At 38.2% G+C, this 23,958-nt stretch overlaps 1 long non-coding RNA gene across 2 annotated transcripts; it reads left to right on the plus strand.

Moving 5' to 3' along the window:
* Nucleotides 1-579: 579 nt before the first annotated feature.
* LOC149793778 (uncharacterized) lies at nt 580-22,884 on the plus strand. Of its 2 annotated transcripts, XR_016422589.1 has the most exons (5): nt 580-1,625; nt 2,143-2,264; nt 12,730-12,844; nt 22,215-22,321; nt 22,774-22,884. It is a non-coding gene; the product is annotated as an uncharacterized LOC149793778 (long non-coding RNA). The 2 variants fall into 2 exon arrangements; XR_016422588.1 differs by lacking the exon at nt 580-1,625 and having other exon boundaries at nt 1,827-2,264.
* Nucleotides 22,885-23,958: the final 1,074 nt, after the last annotated feature.

A 23,958-nucleotide genomic window follows, 5' to 3' on the forward strand; every position in this document is an offset into this window, starting at 1 on the left:
TAAAATACTTTTTATTTTTTGGGGGAAATGAGGGCATCTGTCCGTTGCCCCCCCCCCCCACTCCCAAAAAAGTGTGTGTGTGTGTGTGTGTGTGTTATTATACCCATTACATTACTTGCAAAATATATATGGTGCTGACATTTTCGGCAAGAGGGAGACCTACCGATATTCTGCATATAATTATTTTAATGTTTTTCAGAGCGAGAGTATTGGGGCCTGATCTGTTCAATATATTTCTCAACTGATACAGCAGGTATAATCAGAGGCGTAGCGGGGGGGGGGGGGGGGGGGAAGGGGAGTACATATGTCCCCGGGCGCCAAGGTACAGGGGCGCCAAAATGAGGCTTACAACGTTACATTATAATAAGTAAACAAGGGTAATATTCAAAAATGTGATTAAACGGGGAGGGGGCTGGGGCGCCAATTTTATAGTTCGTCCCCGGGCGCAAAATATCATAGCTACGCCTCTGGGTATAATAGAGACCCCCCCCCCCCCCCCCGAGTTTGCCACAGAGCGCTCGTGTAATATACGGTTTAATACAAAATACATGATTGTGGGCAGGAATATACAAAATTTGGTCGATATACATGATCGTTGGTATCTATTCAAACGAGGGCCATGAAATACATTAGCAAATTCCTACAGTATTTTAAGGCAGGCGATTACGAATTATTTAAACCACGTTTTTCATCTGTCACAGATTTTATAATCATTTTGAAGTGGCTGCTTTATCTCGAGGAAAACGAGCGGTAAGTGTTATACAAAACAAAATCTTAATAGCAATTTGATCACTTTCGCGTCATTTGACAGTAAGAATAGTAATAAATAGAGGATAATTTCTTTTCCTACGTTAGGCCTAATACCTGGTATGTTTTTTAGTGTGGTACACACACAAAAAACAACCCCAAAACAACACTAACAACATTTTAAAAAACCCACAAAAACGAGTGCCGTGCCGAATCCACGGGCTAAAATGCTTTATTATCATTTTTTTTTATTTATAGCATCAATCACAAATTGAAATATATACAGTATTAGCGTTGGAAAAGAAAGTTTTCTTTTTGTTATATTTTTTTTCTCACCCTAGCGAAACACTTTCTGCAAATGACCTTAATAAAGAAAAATAATAAATTAACCTAAACCACTTTGAATGTCGACCGTATCTTTTATTTACACGGCATCATGCGCGGAAGAAAATACCAACTGAACCGGGATTTCAGACAGCAGATGAATTGAAGTTGATTCATTGAACATCATTAGCAATTGTACAATCAAACAGATGCAACAATGAAAAGTGGAACTATGAAAAATCGAGAATGTTAGATTTGCGAAGGATTTATTCCGAATCATTGTCTGCTAATAGAGAATTCATGTCAGTTGCTGTGTCGGCGATGCCCACACAGCGCGCCGTCCAAATGTGAAGTTGCGTTTTGCTGACAGACATAACACTGTGCCATAATTTATCTGATGGCATGTAAAGAAGCTGCTTAAATTATAGTATTTAAAAGTTTCTTCATTTTGTAAGAGCTCAAGAAATTAATTCTGGTTTGAAAGACAAGATGACGGTAAAACTCAGAAGACGTAGCTGTACAGTACCGTTGGTGTTGGAGACGTCATAATAAAGGTAACTGCGTTAACTTCGCTTTTTGTTTGGTAATTTGTTGGATATTATCTTTTGCTGATCTTCTTTGAGCTTGGAGTAAATTTTACATTCTGAACATTTTTATTTGCACTTATCTGCTTAATATGTATTGCTGGGATATCATATAGAATATGAAGTCAGTATAATGGTACTATATTACATATTTGAATGATAAAAGACTGGTAAATGATATAATGATAAACTACAAAATAAATAATTTGCCCAATATCCCAAATATGTTAATTAAAACAAACATTGAATGTAAATTCAGATATAATGAGCAGTTGTAAGAAGTAAGAAATAACATTTTATCCATTGAACCTGTTATGTGTTATCATCATCAGTTTTAAAATAAACACATGGAGACAAGTTTGCTTAAATTCTAAAATTAACACACACACACACACACACACACACACACACACACATATGGTATTTTAATCTAATACAGAAATGGTGACATTGATATATGCAGACCAATAGTTTTTTTCTTCTACAGATATAAATTAAAAAGCCTAATTCTGAGAGTTTCACCTACAACATTCATGATGGGAAAGGGCCACTAATTAAGAGCTGACATATGTGGAAGAAAAATACCATCCATGTTGAAAAGGGCTAGAGGTAATGTGAGAAAACATAATTTATCAATCTTATTTAACATTATTGTTGATATTTTATCTCAACTGGTCAAAAGGCTAAGTGGGTTTATGTAATGGTCCAGAGTGTGTTATTTATTTCACATCCCCTTCTGTCTTTCAACAGTAAGAAATTAGCTACTTTGGAGTCCATAGTTCTGATCAATTTGTTTATATAAAACTTGGTTTTGGGCTTAAATCAACATCTTGGATAAATCTAATAATGAGCAAAATCCAAGTATATACATGTGATCATGTATAAGATTAGTTGAGTTTTTTAACCAGCCTAAAAGCCATACTTCCACAATATAGGCTAAAATCATTAAGTTGTCCTTGAAGTTTGATGAGTGTTAACCATTAATAATAATAAGGTGATCTTTCATCTGAGTATGTTACCACTGCATGCAATATTTATACATGTAGTGCAGTTTTTACTAAACGTAGAATACATGCTTATATAAATGAGATCTAGATTGAAGAAGTGAAGATGCATACAAATACATGAGGTTATAACCACTACTGCTGATTCAAGTTTGATCATGCTTGGCCATTGGGCTTATAGAGTCAAGTTTCACAATGATGCTTATTATGAGTGTGATAAAGGTATGGTAGTGAAGTGACCTTGCATCTGATTGGCAGAGTTTCTTATGATTTGCACAACAGTGTTTATGATCCAATTTAGATCTGACTTGTTTAATTATTTGCTTGTATGTCTGAGGCTATAAGCAAAATCTATGCATATAATGTGGTGGTTCTACATCTCACTAGCCATTCTTGCTACTGCTCTTAAAACTATTTCTCATTAATTTCATCAGACTTGGTGAATAGATTTATCTCATCAAGATATAGCAAAAGAGCAATTTTGTAAAAAAAATATTCATTCATATTAAACTCAAATTCTGCATCTGATTGGTTGACCTTGCAAATACTATAAGGGCTCTATTTCTGACAAAAAGATTATTTTGATCTAATGTAGCAGAAATGCTTATATGATCAAAACATTGAACATATTTGATGACAAATAAGAAATAGTTTTTCATGCAAATTTGATAAACATTGATAAATCGGTTCATATCATTAAAAGCTTGGAAGAGTTTGATTACATGTGAGACCATCACATATTAATCATTCTTTATTTAGAGAATTATTTTTGTCAGGATTTAGTAAAATATGTAAAATCAATATGGACTGGTTTTGTTATGTACAGCAACACTAGTTGTTTACTGAGTACTGAGGGAATTGGAGTAAGGCAAGGGTACATTGCAGTAGGTAACCTGGTTGACTTGATAACAGGATTTTAACACAAACATTTTTATCAGGAGTCTAGCATACTAACCATTGATTCACTGCAGATCCTGCCCCCATTAGTTACCTTTTAATACATAAAGCATTTGGGTTTTTTATGTCACAAATCCCATAGGGATTAAAATTAACATCATAGGTCTCACTGGATAGTTTCGTATTTTGACATCCCTCTAATTTTTAAGGTAGAAGGCATGAACCTAATTATCACAAGCCTAGCATTTATAAATTTACACATAAGCTAAATCTATAATGTGGTTCAGATTTACTTTGAGTTAGGCATGGAAATAGGTTGGCTTGTTGGTGACTGCCTGTCACAGTTAGATGAGCATTGGAGATCATATGCGTAACTTAGTCTGCAAATGAGCTGCCGACTTTTATTTGTGTCTGCTACAGAGGTAAATATAAAAAAATCTTGATGGTAGAGGGGTGATGAAAAGTATGCTAATTTGTTATAGTACTAGTGAACTTTATTCATGCATAAGGCACATACTGATTCTTTTAGTTGCCTTGTCACAGAAAAATATTGAAAATAGCTATTTCTAGTAAAAAATGAATGTAAAATGTACCTGCATCCTTTGACCCTACCAGAACCAAACTAAAAGCTCAAATTTGTGCAGCTGCTTTTGCTCATCACAAACATAATTGGGAGTATAACTGCTAACCCTACCCTCTAGCACACATTTCATTCATTCATTGGATTAAAGTCACGTGCACCTTTCGGTATGTGCGACTGTTTAGTTTGTACACGTTTGTGTACTTTTTGAATTTAGTGATTAACTTATACAATGCCCCCAAGCAAGCAAGCCGAAGCCCAGGTGCCCCAAAAGGTCCCGCCCAGGCTCTCATCGCTGCAACCTTCTCCATCGTTGTACTCCGTTGGTGGTCTGTTTCTGCATCCTGCATCTCCTTCCTCTCTCATTTCAGGCAGTAACCGAAGCACACCAGCAGCAGTATTATGAAATTTTCGTTGCAATCAATGCCCAGTTCCCTATATTTATTGGGCTATTCCTGTACTATCTTGCCAAACATGTGATTGTCACATACGCTTCAGATATTCCTGAGTTGTGAATTTTCCTATCTTTTGTAAGGTCTATTAAATTTTGTGTACTTTGCGTACTTGAATTTTCCGAAAATTTTTTCACATCTAGTAGGCTTTTAGTAGCCCTTTATTTTGTTTTGGAGATCTCAATTTGGTTAAGTATTTCGTACGTGTGGCTTTAAACCAATCAGTGTGTTTCAGGGCCAGTAAGTTGTTGGTCAAAAGAGGGCTTTCGTGGGTCAGAATGAAAGCCCTATGTGGTAAAATTTGTTTGTAAAAAAGAAAAAAAAAAAGAAAAGAAAAGAAAAAAAAGGTGGGTAGGGAGTGTGTATGCTATATTTGTGTGATGGCTATAGACATTTTTGTTCGTTTTTCTGCTTTTCCCACATATCCCGACAACACACATTCACGCTCACTTTCTCATTCACACTTATAAGTAGATGTGGGGGGGGGGGTGGCCTTATTTCTTTTGTTTGATTTCGGGAAGGCAATTCTTTTCATACTGGGGGGTGGGGGTGGTTTGATTATTTGAGGCATACTCTTTTCATTGTTTCTGCCTTCATTCCCCAAGGTCTGCAAGTGTCCTGTTCTTTCTTCTTTTACTGCCTTAGGACGTTTAACTTCATCCTGTGCCTTTTCCTGCTCTTCTTTATTTCAGCTCTTTCTGCCTTATCCCGTGTCCGTTTCTATTTTGGTCTTCTCGTCCTTTTGATACTGCCATGTTCGCCGTGAGATGTTTTCTTCGAGGGAGGTGGTTTGATTGCCTTTGTTTCCCTTCGCTTTGACCACTTGGCTATTTACCTGTTATTTTTGTTTAGCTTAGCTATTTGTGATTTATTTTAATGTATATTTTTTTTATTTTTATTTTTTTATATTTTTTTTATTTTTTTTTGATCCTACGGGACCTAGCATGCCGTTATAATTCCGAAACAGTGATTTTGTAATATTCGTCCTTATCTGGTTTTTATTGTTCGGGTTATGAGCGGCGGTGTCAGTCTGTGAACCCACTAGCCCGAGCCGGCCGTCACAATTCCCAAACAGTGATTTGTAATATTTTGATTGGTTTTTTTCTTTTTTGGTTCGATCTTTTAGGTTTATTGGTTTTAATTTCTTTACATGGTCTCTCTTTATACCCAACCCTTCATTCGGTTTAGATTTGTCCCCTTTTGCCTATTTTGTTAATGAATGTCATGATGTTATTATAGGTCATTCCTATGTTATTGTTTTTTGCCACAAGTAACTCCGGGTATGTCCACCGTTCTCCTATTTGTTCCTGTTGAGATTTTAGTTCGGCCCTTTCCTGGTTGTATTTGGGGCATATATTTATTAAGTGTGCGATTGTTTCTGGAGTTGGGCAGTAGGGGCAGTTTTCGGTTGGTCCCCTTTTTATGTGTTTCCCTGCGCATCCTGCCAATAGTGTTTTACCTGTTCTTATTCTATTTATTATTGTTATATCGTATGGATTTTTGAAGGTCGGACTTTCGACTTTTCTACTTACTTTTTTCATCATCGTGTGTATTAGACTGTTTGCATCCGATTTTTCCCATAGCTCTTGCCACATGTCATTGATCTTGTCCCATGTTATTGATTTCAGTGACGCTGTATGCTATATTTTGGGCTTTTGGTTCGTTTGTGGCGTTTTTTGCTTCTGCATCTGCTTTGTCATTGCCTGGGATTATGGATGTGAGAGGGTATCCATACGAATTCAACGTGTTTGTTGTTTTTTTCAATCTCTTTAAGTAGCGATCTTGCATGATTAATCATATTAGGTCTGCTCTTGGATTGGTCTGTTGCTAACGATTGTAGTACACTGTAAGAGTCGCTTAGAATGACTGCTTTAGTTGTGGGGTATGTTTTGACGTATGTTAATGCCATTAGTATTGCCATGAATTCTACCGTGTATATAGCGCATTGGTCTGGGAGTCTTTTTCCAACGGCGACATCTAATTTTGGGATCACTATCCCTGCTGCAGTTTTATTTGGATTTTTGGTTTTTGATCCATCTGCGAAGATTTGCGTGTATGTCTCGTATTTGTTGTCAATGTACGTTAGTATTGATGCTCTTAGTCCTATCGGGTCATTTTGTTTTTGTCCTAGTTTACGTAAGCTAAGATCTATTTGTGGTGTGGGACAGGTCCACGGGGGGTCTGGGTAGTACCTTATTTTTTCTGGGTTGATATTTGCGATTTGAAATTTCCTTTTTAATTCTATAATTATTTTCCCACTAGGTATTTTTTTATTTTTTCCTTTTGTATCGAATGGTTTGTCGCATGCTAAGAGGGCTTGTAGCGTGAGGTGGTTGGGTTGGTGTATTGATATTCGAGTCGAGTATCGCAGCATCAATTCCTTCCGCCTTAGGTCTAGTGGGGGTTCTCCTACTATTATTAAGATATCTTGTGTGGGGGTACCATTTAGGACGCCGGTGCATACCCTTAGCGCTTTGGACTGTGTCTAGTTTCTTTAGTAACGTGGCGTTCGCCGCTCCATATACCTGGCAACCGTAGTCCAATTTTGCTCTTATAAGTGCTCGATATAGGGTAACGAGTGTTTTTTTGATCAACCCCCCAATTCACCCCTCTGAGGTTTCTGTGGAGGTTGATGTCTCGTTTGCACTTCGTTACGAGTTCTTGGATATGAGCTGCCCACGTGAGTTCGTGGTCGAATACCATACCTAGGAGTGTCGCTTGTTTTTCGAATTTGATGGGTACCCCCTTTAGGGTTAAGTTTGGAGTGGGTGGGGGGTGGCCACCTCCCGGATTGAAAACTATGCCTACTGTTTTTAGAGGTGACAATTTAAATCCCCATTTATCTGTCCAATTTCCTATATCGTTTAGTCCTTTTTGTAAGTGCTTGGTCGTTTCTCTGCTGGCTGGGTTGCCAGTTTTCCATACGGCGCTGTCATCGGCGAATTGGGATAAGTCAAGGTGGTTGGGTTTTACCGCTGTTTCCAGGTTGTTTATCATTATATTAAATAAAGTTGGGCTGATTACGCTTCATTGTGGCGTGCCATTTTCCAGTTTGTATCGTTCGGAGTAGTCTTGTCCTAGTCTGACTTGTATCTTTCTATCGGTTAGGAAGTTAGCAATAAATTTGTATATATTGCCAGTTATTCCGTATGGTTTAAGTTTACTTATCAGTCCCTTAGTCCACATTAGATCATATGCTTTTTCCATGTCTAAGAAGATGGCTGTAACATATCTGGATTTTTAAAATTTTTCTCTAGATGCTAATTTGACAGCGGTTTCTAGTCTCATGAGTTGGTCTATTGTGCTTCGGTAGTTGCGAAACCCGCTCTGTGTATTAGCTAGTAGTCCTTTGCTTTCTAAATGGTATTTCAGCCTGTTGTTTACCATAGTTTCCATTATTTTACATATATTGTCTGTTAGTGATATGGGCCTGTATGATTTTATATCGCTTGAGGGTTTTCCAGGCTTAAGAATCGGGACCACTACTGCCTTTTTCCATCTTATAGGTATGGTACCGGTTTCCCATATTTTATTAATGAGGTTAAGTGCAATTGTGACAAGTTTTTTGGGTAGGTTCTTGTACATTTCATACCCCAAAGTATCCTCCCCGGGGGATGTGGTCTTTTTGCCGGCGAGGGCCTTTCTCCATTCGGCTTCTGTAAACGGAAGGTTTAGTGGGCCGTCATTATTTCCTGCTTCCTTTATGTTGTCAGAGTTGCTTTCCTCAAATTGCCTTTTATGATTTTTAAACTTATCCTCTAAGTTGGTATTGCTACACATGTTGGCGAAATAGTTTGCGAATAATTCTGCCTTATGTTTGTTGTTTTGTCCAGGTATGTTGGGGGTTATTGATTTAGTTTTGCCTCTCATTTTTTTAATTCTTTACCACACCTCCTTCGATTTTGTGTTAATATCTAGTTTTGAGCAGAATTCTCTCCATGAGTTTTGTTTAGCTATCATAATAGTTTGTTTGGCAGTTTTTTCCTTTTCCTTGTAGTAGTTAAAGTCCCTATTATTTTTAGTTCTTTTGAATTTGTTTAGAGCTCTTTTTTTCTCTTTAATTGCTATTTTACATTCATTATTCCACCAGGGCACCGTGGGTTTGGGTGCTACTCCTTTAGTTTTAGGAATTGTTTCTTGGGTCATTGTGTTAATGGTTTCTATTAATTTGTCATTAAAGGTGTCAATGTCCCGGTGATATATGGTTTCTGGGTCGATTGAGTCACCTATCTGTTTGAACCTAATCCAGTTGGCCTGTTCGTATTTCCATCTTGGTGTGAAGGACGCTTTATTTTGAGGTATTCTAATTTGTATTTCTATATTTATAAGGTAATGGTCACTTCCCATAGGGTCGCTTTCATCAACTTGCCAATCAGAAATGCCTGTTAATCTTGGTGTGCATAGAGATAGGTCTATTGCTGATGTGTGGCCTGTTCTGTCATCTATCCGGGTGTGCATTCCGTTGTTTAGAAAAACTAAGTTGCATTTTTGTGCCCATTTTTCTAAAATTTTTCCTTTAATGTCCGTCTTTTGACTCCCCCATAGTTCATTGTGCGCATTGAAGTCCCCGCATATTACCACCCATTCTCCACAGTCTTTAATCATTTTGATTGTTTCGTCTGCACTTAAATTGCGCTGCTGATTTGTTTCATAGAGGTTAACGATTAGTACCTGCTTAGTTTGAGCGGTTATTTTGACTATCTGTATTTCGAAGTCATTGGGCGGTCTACTATCTGTTAATTTATGCATTTCTGATGTAATTCCATCTCTAACAAAGGTTGCTAACCCCCCTCCTCTTGCTGTGGGGGATCGATGCTTTAGGTATTTGGTGTTGTAGCCTATGATGTTTGGGATACGTGAGGTATAATTTAGGTGGGTTTCCTGTATGCATATAACATCTGGTTTTCTTTCCTGTTCAAGTATTTTGTTATTTAGTTGGTCAGCGTGGGCCCTAAGGCCGCGTGCATTCCATTGCCATATTTTGATTTCTGCTCTGGAATCCATCTCTAGTGCAAAAAGTCTTAATAGTTTGTTTAATTTACTGTTGTTTTCGTTTTATGCGTGTTTCCTACCAGTGAGGGTGCTACCTATTTATTTTGTTTTTGGTATCCTGATTTTTGTTTTGGCCTGCTTATAGTTTACCCCATGGGAGATCATATATTCGACTATTAGGGCTTCTCTAAGAGCCCTGGGGCATTCTGCGTGGTTTGGTTTGTGGTTACCACTACAGTTAGCGCAGTGCTGATTGGTGGCGCTACATGTTTTCCGGTCTGGGTGGTGAAGACCACATTGATTGCACCGGAATAGGTTTCCGCAACTCTTAGAGTAATGCCCCCAATTTTTGCAGTTGCCACAGAACCGTGGTTTGTTTTTGAAAGCAAAAATTTTTTTAGCCTTGAGTTTTTCAGCTATTTTGATAGTTTCTGGGGTGGCGCCCTTAAAAAAGAGTACCACTGCAGTGCTATCCTTTCCCCTTCTTGTTTTTAGGCGGATTGCTTTCTCTACTTCCTGTCCTTTACTCCTTATGTAGTCTACTATTTCATTGGTTTTATTTTGAGTTGATACGTATATGACTCCTTTGTTGTGTGTTTTTGGGGGGTTTGGGTCTATGTGTTGTTTTGTTCTGTTGTGTCTAGTGACCTGAACATTTATTTGGTCTATTCTTTCAATTTCCATATATTTGGCAATCTGTTGTTCAGTGGTGCATTTGATTATCAGCAAGTTGTCTCTAGTGCTTTTAAGCGTGAATTCTCCTTGGTGATGTTTGTTCAGTTGCCATGCTATGGTTTTAAAGGCTAACTTCGTTATTTTGGAATTTACTCCCTTGACGAAGAGAGTCAGTTCAGCAGGGTGTTTCTTGTTTTGGATATTTTGCAGACTGGTCTTTTTTCCCCTGGTGTTTGTCTCTTTAGCTGACTTTGTTTCGTTGTCCATAACCGGCTTGCTGGGTCTTGTATTCTGACAGTTAGTGTGTTTCTTATTCTTTCTAACTGGTATTTGGGATTTGGTTTTCCTATTATTCTTACCTTTTGTTGAGTCGTGTGTGACTGCTTTATTTGTGGTAGGGTGAGGGCGTTCTGTTTCATCTAGTAGGTTCTCAGTTTGAGTCCCCTGGCTGCTAGTGTTTTTAACCAGCGTGGTCTGGGTTGTTTTTGTGCTTGTTGAGTATTGTTCCTCAGTTTGGGTACTCATGTCGGATGTAGTTTTGCGGTTACTCGGTAGATTGTCCACATTCTCGTTTACGCTTGGTGACAGGTAGAGTCTACTCATCGAGTCAGTTGGGGTCGAGTTGAAAATTGGCGTTAAGAACTGTATCTGTCGTTTTTCTCTTAGGGGGGATGAGACTGCTTCGGAGTAAGTTTGCCTTAGTTTATCTGCCTTTAGGTTGTCCAGGCAGCTGAGATAACTATTTGATGATGTGACATTAATTTTGTTGTTATCCATCTTGAGTTTCTTTATTTGATGTAAGGTATATATGACGGGATATTTCTTTAGTTTTAATCCTGGGTTTGTTTTGATTTCTTGCAATTTATTTGAGTTTAATTCTAGCTTAAAGCTATCTGTCTTAACTATACTTTATTCTACTTAGTACTATGAAAAAGCAACAGCTGTAAGGGGATATGCAAATAGCTTTTATTCTGATTTGTGTAATTAATTATTATATTACTATTATCCAATTTAAACTTATTGAAAATTATTTTCTAGCCAAATGGTCAAAGTAAAAGGTTTTACTTACCCCGATCCAATTTTCTTTTTAAGATCTTTAGAGTTTTTAAATACAGCCTTCTAATTATACAAGTTTCATTACATTGGTCAATAATTAGTCACATGTGATGACACTTGTAACTAATCAAACCACAGCAACTGAGAGCAGACTAAGCACTGATATTTATATGGTACAGTGGCAATATACAGTCTGTCTGCCGCAACACATGAAACAAACTGGACAAATCTGAAAGCCTTGAATTTGACTTTATTTATCTGTATGGTAGAACAGAACCTGAGTTGAAAAGCTTTTAAAGAAAGACCTTGATATCAAACCTAATAATAACTGCAGGAGTTATATTATGGATAATTAACCATTCTCTCAGTTTCAAACTGGGCATTCCATCCCATGGGGTTCTAAATGTAAACCAAGTGTAACTGATATCCTAATGAACTGTAAAGACCATAGCAGCACAACAGCAGGGGACCAGGTATGTCCAGATCCAGAAATCACAGACCAGTTTCAAACTGATGATGAACCACATAAAAATTACACATCTGCTAGAACTTATGTTATGAAGATAACTTAAATTGCATTATTATTAATCCTCCTCCTCACATTCATCATAATTGAGATGCATCATATATGTTTTATTGTAAAATAGTTTATGCAACATAATTCAGTGAAGACCTTTGCTGCCAATTTACCAGTGAACCATTTGTTTCAATGAACATATTTTATGTTGTAACAAGGAGCATCATTTAAACATTATGATACACTTATCATACCTGTATATGAAATCTTAATACTAACACTTATACTTGCAATACTACTACTAATAAAAACACCTGCATTGATAATTTGATTATGTTCAATTGGACTTGTATCTAAATGATCACCAGCTGTATGAAAAGACATATTTTAATATATAGATATTGGATGGAATACTAGTTACCACAATTGAATAGTCATATGATAAATGATATATTATTTTAAACAATTTATATTTGCAGTGAAACATACTTTTACATTATTTTCACTTAAATTTCATTTATAGAGCAGTATACTCTGCATTCATTAAATTACTGAAATGGTTATAATACAACAACAAATACTGCAACTTCCAGAATCACAAAAATCAAAAGATATAAACAAAAACTTCCCTACATGTATCAACAGTTGTCACTTAATAGACAGAACTCTGAAGATTTAGAATAGGATGTTAACAAATTAGGTATTCAAGTTAAAAAGAAAAAAATACCAAGTAAGCTTACTACCAAAAAATCAAACAATAACAGTGAATTTTAGTACATTCCCAGGAAACAGAATATATGATTTTTCTTAACTTGATCTGATACATCTTAAATCTATAGAAAATGATTCATATTGTATGACTAAAATATTATGTAAACAAAAATTCCATCACTTTTTTCAGATGCAACATGCATACCCCAACCCATCCTTCTTGATCATAAAGTATACCAGCATTCCACTATAAGATGGGGAGCTGTAGTGGCTCAGTGGTTAGCTTTCTGGACCTGTGAAATAAGGTAGGTTCAAATTCTACCATCAGACCAACCTGGGTTAGCTACCATGGTGTGTCCTTGGGCAAGGCACTATACTTAAAGTGCCTTGGCACTAAATAACTTACTTGTGTTGGTTTACCATAAAAGGCCAAACCAAACACAAAAAAACAACAACTTTAAAATATGAGTTTTGTCAATACTAAGTAATTGAAAATCATACTGAAGAAATGTTTTTGTTAATACAGATTAATGGATCTAAAAAATCTCTTTCTTCTGCAGGAGTTTAAAATGTTAAATTAAAAAGGTCATGGTACACATTGCTTTGTTCGTACACATCAGGCTCCGTAACCCATATCCAACTAAAAATTTTAGTAGAGTCTGAATAAAACATATTTTAATCTGGATGATAATATTCTTTCTCCATTCATATATTACACCACCAAGATTGATCCAAATAAGATTACATTTTACTATAACACTGAGGATGAGTATGCCTCTTAACAACTTACAAATGTGGAGAGAATGGAGTTAAACTGAACTTTGATTTCTTTTCAACCATAGCACAAGATGATCATTTATTATGAAAAAACCTGAATAAAGTTGGAGTTCATAACCATGACAGTCTTGATACAATATAAATTCAATATATTATTGTTGTCTTGAGTTATAGTTCTGTATATTACAATCTCACACAAGATCAGGGTATATTTTAGTACTATACAGTTAATTCGGGATTGTATTAATACCTATTCTGGTGAATGAACATTAAATAAGATTTACTATTTTGGAACCAGTTGCAATAAAGTTTACTAAACAAGAGAAAATATGACTTTACTATAATATCTAAAATGTAAAATCTGCAAACAGAATACTTGCTTGACTTTACACTTCAACTATATCATAATATTTATTTGAAATGAATTTATACAAATGGCATTAAATTTGGTTTCAGGCTGGTAATGACAATGGTAGTAGTGAATAGGGACGGTCTAGGGACTAGGGAACTTCCATGTTAAAAAGGGTATATCCACTCTGGGGACTATGTAATTTAACATGGGAGAAAAAAAAAAAATATCCATTCTAGGGACAAGGGGAATTTAACATGGGAGAAAGAAAAAAAACTATTCACTCTAGGGACAAGGGAAATTGAACATGGGGAATAAATCGTGGGACTGTCTTGGGACTAGGGGAAATGGAACAGGGTCGGGACCCTATTTTAATAAGGTCCCGACCTGATGGGTCTATGAAAATGGAACAGGCGAAAATTGAAACAGGGAGGGGTCTCTATTTTTTTATTATTTTTTTAAACAAAAAAATAAAAAAAGGGGTAGGCAATTGAAAGTCAAGATCTTTTCGAGAGATAGGAATGGCCCTGAAAAGGGCCTTTGGTTTTATGTTAATATACCCTTAACATAAAGGGCATCTGTGACATCTTCTTCTTGACCTTAGGCTGTGCCTGACTGCAGGACCATAGATTAAGACTCTTTTGAGGCATCCTTGATGCTCCACATAAGATTCTTCGCATCCACAGGCTGGTGTCTGTCCTGTGGATAACTGTCCAGTTGGATCGGACATACATTGATATGTCCGTCCGGAACATCATCGAAGACACAAGCGTTGAAGATTGTACATCGGTCCACATGTTGGGGTGCTGAGTAACAGGTGAAGGAATGCAGTGAACTGTACTTATTTATAGGGGGAGGAAGGATTGAAACGGATTGAGTTTGTTGACCAATCCAAACACGCGTTACAAAATTCAGTCAGCCCACGTCCAATCCGAAGAGAGCAGTCTGTGACGTCACATAGTCTATATAGATTCGCTAGCGCCTGTGCGTAGTCAATCTAAGCGACAGTTTTTCAACATGACGGAAACTCAGAAAACGATCAGTTTGGGTGCACTGATGGTGGAGACTACCCAAGGGAACCCAGACTTACTTTCAGAAGAGGTGAATTGGGATTTTGTGGATTTTTTTACCTTGCAAGAATTTGTTCCTGAACCTTCGTCACCTTCTCCTTCATTACCGCACATGGAAAATTTTAGACAGAGACAGAAAGAAGAATTGGAGAAATTTATACAACAGCAAAAGGAAGCGGAACAAGCTTTTCTCCTACAGCAACAGCAGCAAGAAGAAGAGGTAAGAAAAAAACAAGAAGAAGAAGACGCAGCAGCAAAGAAACAAGGGTGTCAAAATCAAACGGTCACGGTACTGTTAGACATTTTAGTTAAGAAGTCTGAAACAGATGTATCAGACTTCTTTATTACGGCCGAAGAGAATACGACCTTCCCAAGCTAAACACTCCAACCCTGTGACTACGCCTACTGCACCATCCTTAGTGATTTCAACGAAATCATCATCAACAGTACGCAGTCCAGAAGTAGGCCTTGGCCATGGCAAAGGCTTAAGACAGTTAAAGTTGATTGTTTAAACTCACCCCTTACACCAAAAAAGGCCCTTTTCAGGGCCATCCACGTCTCTCGAAAAGAGATAGGCTTTCAATTGCCAATAACTAAAAAAAAACATTTTACCCAATAGTACCTGTCTGTGTATGAGTGTGCGTGAGTGTAGGTTCTTATTTTAAAATCAAAACCCAAAGACACTTACCTTTTATAATTAATTTATTCTTTTATAAATATTTACAATTCACAATTCACAACAGAGCACTTTAAAAAATTCATAGACTTATTCTGTCTCATTGTTCACTCTCTGTTTTTTTAATTTCTTCACCGTCATAGTCTTTTCCTCCTCTTCCTCCTCACTTTCTTCCCTTCTTTTCTTCTCCTGTTTCTTTTTCTTCACCTGTCTGTTTTCTTCCTCTTCCTCTTCCTCTGAAGAATCCCTCTCTTCTTCTGACTCCTCTTGTTTCTTTTTTGGGCAGTCTGGTGACCAATGTCCTTTTTCTTGACAATAATAACAGGTATCTTGACTTTTGTCTCTTCTAACCCCTTTTTTTTCTTTTTTGACGGTCTGGACACTCTGAAGACCAATGCCCTTTCTTCTGACAGATATAGCAAGTATCTTGACTTTTATCTTGAAAGGAAGGAGAGTAGTCCCTCGGCTGGTCTGAAGAGAATTTTCTAATGACCCCTCGCAAAGCTCTGATGAAACGTTCAATCTTGGTAGTCTCTTCCATTGTTGTGCTCAGTTTGAGAGTGAAATGAATAGTGAAAGGACAAGACACATACCCTTTATATACGCTGGTCTGCTATGACTATAAATTAATCCATGGTGTTTAAACTTTAGTCATTTGACTTTTTGCTATCGAGATGAAATGATCCAATTCATTTGAGAAGAAAGAAGAAGAAAGTAAGAGGCAGAAACATGATCTATCGCCTCGTACTAGGGCTGAAGTCTTGGCACAAATTCATGCCAGTGATTTTGAAGAGGACATGAGTGAACCAGAATCCAAACCCTCTAAACAAAGTTTACCACCCTTAGTCAACCCTGAAAAGTACTATGACATTCGAGAGACGGAAAAGCGTCCCTCTAGAAAATTTAGAACTACGGCTTACAAATACACAGTGAAGTTTAAAGATTTCAAGTCTGAATTACTGTTAGAGAAAGCAAAAGGGTTCATCACCGACATGTGGGATTCTTTGCTCACCACACTCAAGCGACAATGTCAACCCGAAGAAGATGATCGCTTGAGACTTTCCATACAACATGACGGCTTGAAATCCCCTGTTTGGATCGAGTTTAGCAGCCCTGCAGAATTGACCACTTCCAAAGTCATGGACAAGATTCAACACGTGCAACAATCTAATGACCAGTTTGACATCACCGATGGAAAAGCCACACTGGACATGACCCACGTCTCTCCTCCTCAAGGGACCGGACAATGCAGAAAGACCTTATTGGTCAACAACCTTCGCATTACCAAAACAAGTCTTGTCCAAATTAACAATTTTCAAGACCACATGTGTTTAGCCCGAGCCATCGTGGTGGGATGAACCTATGCCGACAAGAACGACACGGTAGAATGGAAAAGAGCCTGGGAGAACATTCGAAAATCGAACCGAGCCAAACAACGAAATGAAGCAGAACTTCTGTTACAACAAGCATGCCTGTCCAAAGACACATCCTGTGGCATTCCTGAGATGCAAAATTTGCAAGATGCCCTAGCTCCACGATACACCTTGAAAGTGCACCCTCAAGAAGTGCGCGGGTCTCTGTTGTTTCGAGGGAAAGACTTTAAGGATGGAAAATACATTCACCTCTATCATCACGATGACCATTTCGATACCATTACCACTATCACTGGATTCCTGGGATACAAATATTACTGTGAGAAATGTGACTTATGATGGTTATAATAATCGAGAGCAACACAAACATTGTGGATCGAAATGCTCAGGATGTTTGGCCTCTCAACCCTGTCTGAGCGAAGGGCAAGAACCAGTGCATTGTCCTGCTTGTCTGCGCACATTTGTCAGCCCTGCCTGTTACCAACAACATCTGAAGATGCAAGGTTCACAGAAGAAATGTGCTTGTCAACTCCTGAGATTGTGCCCAATGTGTGGACAAGGTCTATGTATCAACAGTACCAAGGCACACGTATGTTCAGGAAAGAAAAAATGTCACATTTGTCACTGCATTGTGGACTTGGAACACCAATGCTACATACAAAAATACCAATCCCAACCAGAGAAAGAGGATGGTCACAAGAAGAAGAAAGGCAATTTCATCTTTTTCGATTTCGAATGCATGCAAGAGATCAGTATTCACATTCCTAATTTCTGCGTGGCTCATCGAGCGTGCGAGAAGTGATTCAAGAACCTATCTTGAGTTATTGCCCTCACTGCAGTAAGATTCCTGGAGGGCGTGAAAAAATCTTTCAAGGACCGAACATACTAGCCGATTTCACACAATGGGTCTTAGACCCTATCGACAAGACGTGGAGCCAAGAGGACATCGAACATTATTATGGAGATTGTCATTGTCATGCCACGGTGATGGCTCACAATTTCTCCGGATATGATGGACAGTTTCTTTTGAGATGTTATACGGAACGTGGCATCGAGCGTCCTAAAATCACTTTGAACGGAGCCAAAATCATTTTCATGCAAGTGGGACAAGTGCAGTTTAAAGATTCGATGAGCTACTTAGCCATGCCTTTGAGTCGAATGCCTAAAATGTTTGGAATGACAGAAATGGCTAAAGGATACTTTCCACACTTTTTCAATACAGAAGCCAATCAACACGCCGTTCTACCCCATTTGCCTCAGGCTCACTATTACGACCCTGACAACATGCGTACCGAACGAGAAACTTTCTACGCTTGGTACCAGGCTCACGCCTCCGACCCTTTCGACTTTCAGGAAGAAATGCTAAAGTATCGTCGTTCCGACATGGACATTTTACGGCGATGCTGTGGAAAATTTCGAGAACTGTTCATGGAACATGGAGGGGTTGATCATTTAAAAGAGGCTTGCACCATTGCCAAAGCGTGTTCCTTAGTCTACCGACAACGATTCATGCTTGAAAACACTGTGGCTGTCATCAGTCCTCAAACGACCAACTATGTCAAACGTCAATACTCGGTCAAAGCCCCATGCTGGTTGCATTACTTGTGCGACAAGGAAGACAAATGGATTCAGCATGCCCGCAACGGACAGGGCGAAAGATCATCGGAATGCATTCGGTCAATGGCTGGGACTTAGAAAACCCCAAGATCATGTACGAGTTTAACGGTTGCTTATTTCACGGATGTCCCGTCTGTTACCCTGACCGCGGCACTAAAAATCAGTTCTTACAACGAACCATGGAAGACTTGTACCAGGCCATTTGTCAGCCACGCCTAAAGTTAGAACAGGAAGGATACCAAGTGGTGGAAATGTGGGAACACAAATACAATCACCGTTTGAACACCGATCCCGAGTTTAAACGCCTCATGGAAAGTTACCAGTTCATGGACCCCCTGAACCCAAGTAATAGTTTGTACGGAGGAAGGACCAATGCCACCTGTTTGCTGTACCAAGCTGACGAAGAGAAAGGAGAAGAAATCATATACTTGGACGTGTGTTCACTGTATCCCTACGTGTGCAAATATTGTTGCTTTCCTGCAGGGCACCCACAATTGTTCACCGAACACATCGACCTAAAAAACATTCGACAATACGAAGGCTTGATCAAGTGCAAAGTTTTGCCTCCCACGAACCTATACCATCCCATCTTACCTCGCCATTGCCAAGGCAAACTTATGTTTCCTTTGTGCCGTACTTGTGCTGAAACGTGCAACCAAGATCAACCTTGTCATCACACCCAGGAAGAACGGGCCTTGACGGGGACATGGGTCAGCGTAGAATTGTTCAAAGCTCTGAACATGGGATACCAACTGTTAGAAGTGTACGAAATTTGCCACTTTCCCAAGACACAATAATTCCACAAGGGTGACCCCACGCAGAAAGGCATTTTCGCAGACTACGTGGATGCCTTTTTGAAACTGAGCAAGAAGCCAGTGGCTATCTGTCCTGGTGTCACACTCCCGAAGACCAAAAGACATTCAGAGAGAAATTCTGGGCACAAGAAGGCATTACTTCAGATCACATTGAGAAAAATGAAGGCAGGCGATCGTTTGCCAAAGTGATGTTAAATTGCTTGTGGGGTAAAATGGCACAATGACCGTGTTTACCCAAGACGGAGTATTTCACCGAACCTTCCCGCTACTTTCAGATGATTCACGACAAAGCCAAATTCATGAAACACGTGGACGTCGTTCGTGAGGATTTGATCTTGGTGAATTACGAAGAAGATCTGAACTTTGTAGAAGATGACCCCTTTGGAAATGTCATCATTGCAGCTTACATGACAGCTCATGCTCGCTTAAAATTGTACGAAGCTTTAGAACTGTTAGGGGAACGTGTCTTGTACTTTGACATGGACAGTTGCATTTATATCGATCACCCGAGTCAACAGCACCCTGACATCGAAGGAGACCGTTTAGGAGCCTGGACAGACAAGCACCCCGATGACAAGATTCTAAGTTTCGTTAGTGGTGGTCCCAAAAATTACGGCTACGAATACTGGGCCAAACAAGGAGAAGTGCACACGAAGTGTAAAGTGAAAGGACTTACTCTGAATTATCGTACCAGTCGAGTGGTCAACTTTGGCATATTGAAAGAAGCCTTGCAGTCTAGAGATAGTGACCACCTATCAACCCAACAAGATTGTACGTTTACCCACACACCACATCGTCAGTCGACCCTTGGAAAAAGTCTATCAAATCGTGTAGCAGAAGCGAGTGCGGCTTCCCACCCACTTTACTTTGCCATATGGACATGTCGGTATAAAACATTGGTTGTAAGAGGATAGCCACCCACCAGAAGGATGACTTCGCCGCAGCAAGAATCGAGTGAGAAATCCAGTGAGAACTCCAAGTTCAAACCCTACCATTTTCCAGTCTTCTTACCTGACTATTGTGATTGTGCCCGTCGATTGGACATGTTTCAAAAATGGCCTACGGATAGGGAAGGATTACCTTCTTCGTATGTTTTAGCTAGAACAGGATTTGTCTACTTCGGACCCGAGTCAGGATTGGGATACGAAGTACAGTGTTTCGCTTGCGGACTTAAGTTACGAATGGATCTATGTATCTACAAAGATTCAGCTATTCTGGAACATACTCGATGGTCTCCGCACTGCCCTTACCTTTCAATGGCCTTTCCACCCATTAAACTACAGTACAATTATGATGGTACCTTAGAGACGGTACCTTCCAAAACTAGACGTAAACACATTGCATCCTATTTCATTGTTGTTTCTTTTCCACATAATAGCTTATTTTTTATAAAATGTTAAACTTTACTAATCTTTTTTCAAGATCACTTTAGTTTGCAAAAATACATCTTGTCATTTATTGGCATTCTACATTGAATTTTGTAAACTAGCTATAAACCTGACCTAATTACTCAACTTAACTGCTGACAGAAACAGTCTACAGTAAATGTATTTCATTTCTATAGCTCGATGGATAAACATTACATCTTTTAAAGCTGTGCACAGAATAGGCCGACATATCACGAGTCAGGAAAACATGGGGGTGGTATCCCCTGTGTCCAAAATTAATATCATTTTGAATAGAATATTCTAGTGACAATTGCCTCTTTTCAAATGGTAAGCATTGCTTTTTTTTATTTTCATCAATCTGTCAAATTCGGTATGCATTTTGCTTTAATATTTGAGATGGAAACCTTAGGTGCATAGAAATGTCAGACAGCATTGTACATCATGGATGGTGTCCAACATACTTTTATGATCATAAAACAAAATCCCATTTTTTAGTTATGGCCACTGATTTAAAAAATATTCATCCAAGCTAAATATAATAATAATAATAATGAGGACTTTGTATAGCGCCTAATCTTTAGAAGCTCTAAGCGCTTTGCAACATTAGACAACATAAAAACATACACAATGATATGATTACAAAAACAAACACCATGAAATTAGAAAACATAAAAAACATGCTGAGAATATTTAAGGTAGTTAACATTATTAAGTCATTAAGTTTGTTTTTGTAGTCAAAATAAGTAGTTTTGAGAGCACTCTTGAATGGGATCACTGCGTCTTTGTGACTAAGTTCAGTGGGCAATTCATTCCATGTTGCTGGGCCCTGGTATGCAAAAGAATGCTGTCCATGTGACTTTGTTTTCATAGTGAGAATAATGAGTATATGATTGTCGGAAGAGGAGTGTAAGTATCTTGCTTGTGTGTACACATAGGTGAGGTCGGATAGGTATGTTGGACTAGAGTCTGTCAGTGAAACGTAGCACAGAGAACTAATGTTGTGTTTGATTCTGGATCGAATGGATAGCCAGTGTTGGGTACAGAGCAGCGGGGAGGTGTGCTCTGATTGTGGTACTCTTAGTATGATCCAAGCAGCTATGTTTTGAACTTTTTGAAGTCTCTGCAGTAGATATTAAGATGAACCAGACAGAACTGAGTTACCATAGTCCAGTCTTGAAAGCAGTAATGAACACACAAGTGTTTTAGTGGCATCAACTGAAAGATATCTGAGAATGGAGCTGATGCGTCTCAGCTCAAGATACGCAGCCTTGCATATGTTCATGACATGTTGGTGCAATGTGAGAGTACTGTCCAGAGTAACACCTAGGTTTTGTACTGATTGTGTGAATTTAATGTTGGTGTTGCTGATATTTATTGTGTGAGGTAAAGGATGTGAATGAGAAAGTCTTTGATAAGTAAGTATGGCTTGATTTAAATTGTGTTTTTCATGTGACTTGCCAGAGATTTTTAAATGAATTGATAAAGTAACTTGAGACACATTTCAAAGTACATGTTTTAAAAATATTCCATTGATTATTGCTGGCATTTTGAAAAATGCAATGCATCCTTTGTTGTGAAACTTATTTTAAAACATTGTATTACTCATGCAGAAGCCTGCTTGAAAACTAATGGCAAAGCAAAGGCAAATGGAATGGAAGAGACCATATCAGAGACCCTCAAATATGCACCCAACCAACGCAGAATGATAAAAAACAAGGTAATCCAAATGACTCTTATTTCATCAATTTTGGATTCAGTTTCGTCTTTTAAAGCATAGTATTTGCAAAGCGGATGCATTTCTAAACTGATAACAAAATCAGCTTATCCTATTGCCCAGGACTATCAGAGCTAGAGTCCAGCTAACTACAATATGCATATATCTTGTCTGATCGGACAAGTGCCTCCATTTGGAATTTTTATTCACATGAAATATTTGGATGAAATAAATTCATCTTTGTGCAAATTGATTGCACCATCCACTTGCCAGAAATGACAAGTAAGTGCAAAGTTATCTTGTATCATGGCTTAACGATAGTAAGGGAAGCACAAGTGCAGTGAAGAAAATTTCATACATTTTTATAATGCTGATTAACATGACTTCTGCATATGTAACTAGTGCTGAGATGATATGACTTTATTTAAGCATTACAATTTTGTTTTAATTTGCAGGTGCCTGAGCAGAAGAAGTAATAGATAAACTTTACAGTGGAGTTGGAGACTGATTCTGATTCATAATCTTAATTAAATCTAGAAAATAAACATTAAAGTCATATTAAAATATCTGTTGTATTGTTTCCTTCTTTCATTTTTCTCTTAAAAACAAATGTCTGAACCTTTAGTCTGTAAATTCAGTGGATTCCTTATCAGCCCATCTACTTTTACTTTACACCATGCTACTTTAAAAAAAAAATGAATTATCCCCATTGGGGTAGGTCCCCCCAACCCCCCACCCTACTTTGTCAACTTACCTGCCACATTTAAATCTAATGGAAGGCCCTGCTGTAAAGCCTGTTAGTAAAACTACCCAACAAGAGGATTTCATACATTTGCAACTCCTAGATGGATGGTAATGTTTTCATTTTTGTAATGTAGATTTGGACATTCTTGCCACCAGTATGGAATATGTGTTTCAGAAACACAAGCAGCTTTCATCAGATTTGCATATAGGTTTTATATGTTGTGAGTATGTTGTAGGAAGTTTTTTTAAATAACATCATATGAGATGATGCCAGTGGAAATGGCAGAAAAGTGTCTGTATTGTTCACCAACTACACCTTGTTCTTACAAAATGTGGCTGTTACACATTCCCATGATGATGTCACTGACAGCCATCAGTGAGGAATGCCCCAACAAGCATAATACAAATTGCTTCCATTGTAATTGTTACAATTCCATTCTGACCACTCCGGTGTCCTAGTGGTTAGAGCGTCCGCCTCAGAAGCGGGAGGTCATGGGTTCAAACCCCAGCCAAGTCATACCAAAGACTTACAAAAATGGTATTAACAGCTACCTCGCTAGACGCTCAGCATTAAGAGGTTAGTGTTAGGACTGATCGGCCTGGTGTCAGGATAATGTGACTGGGTGCAACATCATACTACATGTTTGCAGCATGATGCCCCAGTGCTATACATCACTATAAACTGCCACACTGCAGACATCGTAGCAATATGACTGAAAAATTATTCAAGCTACGTTAAAAATCCAATCACACACACACAATTCCATTCTACGATCCAGAACCAACACTAATTCCGTACTACAGTTCTTGCATTTCAATCCAATTTTGCTTTTGAAATGTAGTGCCACTCAATTCATAATGAACCCATTCATTTCAAACACTCACAAATACTTATT

The sequence above is a fragment of the Sinohyriopsis cumingii genome, chromosome 8 (genome assembly GCF_028554795.1).
Source record: "Sinohyriopsis cumingii isolate HCF-2022 chromosome 8, ASM2855479v2, whole genome shotgun sequence".
Classification (NCBI taxonomy): Eukaryota; Metazoa; Mollusca; class Bivalvia; order Unionida; family Unionidae; genus Sinohyriopsis; species Sinohyriopsis cumingii.